The 4,129-nt window shown below is 35.7% G+C and overlaps 1 long non-coding RNA gene across 1 annotated transcript in view; it reads right to left on the reverse strand.

The window, feature by feature from the left end:
* The window catches only part of LOC107758878 (uncharacterized), a 15,841-nt gene that overhangs the window by 10,455 nt on the left and 1,257 nt on the right, over positions 1 to 4,129 (reverse strand). The window lies entirely within an intron of this gene.

Raw genomic sequence — 4,129 nt, forward strand, 5'->3', positions numbered from 1 at the left:
GGGTGTGTCTCTCTCATTGTGTCTTCCTACCTCCATGACACTTGACTCTGCAGTCCACCCTACCTACGGATTAATTGCATACTGTAAAGTTATGTAGCCTACTGTATGCGTGCTCAATGTTTTATTTTAATATATGACTATCTCCATATTCAAAGAAAAGTTCACTACAAATGTCTATAGTACTATGGCTATTGCTATAGGTTTTTGATGTGTTAGACTATATTGCAAGTAGCCTACATCAGTTTTTACCCTAAATCCCACTGTATCTGCTGATATTTCAGTCATTCAATTCAGTATCAGGCTCGTTAACACTTAAGTTAACCAATTATCACGAAGCAATGACATTTTAAAATATACTGGGGTTCTACGCTAAGCTTACAACTGTTTAATACAATGTAGGTAGGCTACTGTCAAAAAAAAAAAAACAGGAGCTAACTGGCAGAAGTAGTGTGACAATGACCTGTGCTAGCTGTATTTTCTGTTTTCTTCTTACCTCTGCGGCACTAACGTTAACTGTCCTCCGCTGCAGCAGCCGAATTTAAACCTTTTGAAAAGAGTTCGGTTAATTTTACGCATTACGCACTTAAGCCCTTTTTTTTCCTTTCTCAACGTTTTTCTGCACCGCCTTTCCTTTTTTACGGTCCATTATCTTGCTTTTACTGAAAATCAGCTCGTGTTGCAATCTCTCTGATGACGTGCTTGATTTTGACTGAACGGTTCGGTCGGCCCATCTCGGGACCAGGCGGCCGGTGTAGTGCCGGCCGTTGCCGACTGGGCCAAATGCTTTTATTATTAACATTATTATTATTATAACCATAGAGAAATCGTGCAAGCGATAAAAACCTGTCCTATGCGCTGTTGACCCGTAAAAACAATTTTATTTATATATATTTAGTAAAAATCTGACCGGCCCACATTAAACAAAATGGTCCAGCCCCTCTGGCATTTGCCAGAATTGCCAGATGGCCAATCCGCCCCTGGGTGTTACAATCAGTGGCGGCTCGTCGGGGGAGGCACAGCTTCCCCATAATTTTGAGGTGAAAATGGGAGGAGGACGATTTAATGTTAATAAAATTCAGAGGTCATTTCAGTTTATGTCTCAGAATGTGTATTTTTTGTTTGTAATTTCCACAGTTGTAATACCATAACGTGAAAGCGCCGCTTTTCTATCGCAAATGTGCCGAATCTGCTGATGTAATTACAACAGCTAGTGATAGAGAATGGTAGGGGGAGGCCGGGGGAGAGCTGAGCTCTCGTGCCTCCGTTGGTAAAAAAAATTAGCCAATCACCATCGAGTGTTCACTTTCAGCGCTGAGTAGTGTTGAGAAAAGAACCTTAGCTAGCCTCCCTCTGATGTCAACCATTCATCAAAGAGACGTAAATTACGTGATATTAGTTTGACCGTCTGCAGCTGCGCTGATAATGTACCAAGTACTTATGATGAGTAGCGATATTGAATATTTGATCACCAACAGATTTACCAAGCTGTCATTCAAATAGTATATACAAATTTAGGGAAAACAGCCTAAGCTGGATATAGGCTACAGCAGTCGGCTTAATTAAAGGGCGCAACAGGCAGCTCTCTTTTAACACAGACTTTTAAGAAGGGATGGATGTTTGCTTCAAGTGATAGGCCAGGTAAGTGAAATTATATTATCTTGCTGTATGTATGCATGTATGTCGTTTTCTGACTAAAAGCAACCAAAAAGCCATTTTAAAGTGGTTAAGCAAATTATAATAATAATAATCGGCAGGGATCCCAGACCAATACAATTACTGTGCCTCCTCTATTTTAAAACCCAAGAGCCGCCACTGAACAAGAGAGAGACCAGTCATCTCGTGATCTTTCTGAATGATACCATTGATTCTTCTGGCTCTATTTTAGTTTCTCAAAACCCCTAGTACAAAAAAAAACTATGCCATAATTTATTCAAAATACACTTATTTCATATAATAATAATAATAGGCAGGGATCCCAGACCAACACAATTAGTGTGCCTCCTCCATTTTAAAACCCACGAGCCGCCACTGGTTACAATGGGCCCAGCTTAGAACTATGTTATTCTATGGCGTTTGCAATGTAATTCACATATGTAACTTTTATGAATTCTGTTGAGAAACCATGAGAAACAAGTGAATAAATACTGAGAGAGAACTTGAATAATCATACATTATTAGTTCAAGAAAATTAAAGCATTCTTCCTGGATCGTGAGAGAGCTTCCTGTTCTGGGATAGCTGTGGGTGAGGGAGGGGTGTGTGTGTGTGTGTGTGTGTGTGCAGCTCTGTATTTTTCTGAGTGTGATGTGTTTATACATGAAGAAAATGTGTTTCTTCATGTATTTTTTCACATTGTTTTTAACTATGCCGAATAGTTGTGTTTGGTCATGTTATAACGTGCCTCTCACATGTTCCAACCCGTTACAACATGTCCATATTGCGCATGTTGTCACATTTCACTTCCATTCTTTCAGGGCAAAAAAAAAAAAAAGTATACACTGTATTAATGAAACAAGACAACATATTTGTACTAGACGTATGAAATTAATGTGGGGAAAAAATACTCTGAATCCCAAGTGAATTTAAATGAGAACCTACTAATTTACACTAATTTAGCTACACACTAATTCTCATTTATATGGACCCCCTGAAGTAGCCTTGGCCACCCCATGTATAAAACTCTAGTTCTGCCACTGGATACACTTTGTTGTCCCCTGATTTTGATTTAAAGCATTAGAGTTAATCAAAAGTTTATTAATGACTACAAGCTACTACAGTGCAGTACTTCAGTTTATGTTAAATCAGCAACTCTGTGACTTGCAAATCTTTTAGATACATTTTTTAAATTAATTAATTTAATAAATTAACTTTAAATGTGTTTATTTATTTTAATTTAATAAACTTAATTTTTTAAAATAATGTAATGTAAAAAACCTTTCAAAAAATAAATACAAAATAAAAAACTAGTTTGAAGTTGGCAATCCTTCCAGTGATTAATTGGGGAAAAAAATACAAATAAACAATGCATAGCTTTTTACTCAAAATATAATAAAAAGAGAGAGAGGTGGCTTCATACATTTGGAAGGTTCTTCATTAAAAAAATAGAAATAAAACAGGGTAAAAAAGGAAAAATGGAGTGAAGGAATGTTCCATAGTGGCAGCAGATCTGGAGGCACTCAGTAGGCCTGCCTGCGTCACCACAATAAAACATTTCTATGTGGGAGAGATGCAATCGTTGATTTATGATGGAGGTTATAAGGCTGAATAAGCACCAGGTGCACCTCTTTAATGTTTATTTTTGCACAGTACTTCACCCTTTGGAATAACACACACACACACACTATTACTTTTGCAGTATAAATGCATTTCTTCACTCATTATTTATTTATTTGTTTGTTTGTTTGTTTCATAATGATAAAAAAAATGGTTTGATTCAGTTAAGTTAAGTTAAGTGACTATCCATTTTGATTGAGGTCAAAATATTACAAGGTTGAAAACAGTAAATAACAGGAATAATTTTACTTTAATGTTTAATGTATGAACATCTATGTATGTACTAGATAATTTTAAAAAAGGTAAATAATTAAAAAATGGATACACACACACAAATCTAAATTAAACATAATTATCTATGTGCAATATGGCTGCATTCATATCCATTCTAGTTACATTTAATTCCTTACACAATTAGTTTACAGAATATAACAATTGTTTTTGTTTTAAAAATGGGCTCTGATACGTGAAAATCCACAGAAGTGCTTATCTGAGGGCAGGTAACAACATTTCTTGTCCTCCACATGGTGCGCCATGCCAGAAAAAGATTTTTAAATGACTACCAGCACATAGTGACAAAAAGTAGCTTTTTACTTACACTGTAAAAAATGACTGTGAATTTAACGGTAAAAGACTGTAAAAATGCTACAGTAAAAACCTGTTAAATGGTTAATGGTAAATTCCCCTATTATATACGGTGAAAAACTGTATTGGACATTACATGTAATTTTACGGTAGTACACCGTTTTCTTTAAAAGACAGTATAATTTACAGTGAATAACCGTAAACGCGTTTTTTTTGTTGAAATAACTATGTTTCTTCTTAGTTTTTTTCTTATCAGTTTTGTATATTAGGGTT

This window comes from Sinocyclocheilus rhinocerous, unplaced genomic scaffold, assembly GCF_001515625.1.
Source record: "Sinocyclocheilus rhinocerous isolate Xijiao unplaced genomic scaffold, SAMN03320098_v1.1 scaffold1435, whole genome shotgun sequence".
Lineage (NCBI taxonomy): Eukaryota > Metazoa > Chordata > Actinopteri > Cypriniformes > Cyprinidae > Sinocyclocheilus > Sinocyclocheilus rhinocerous.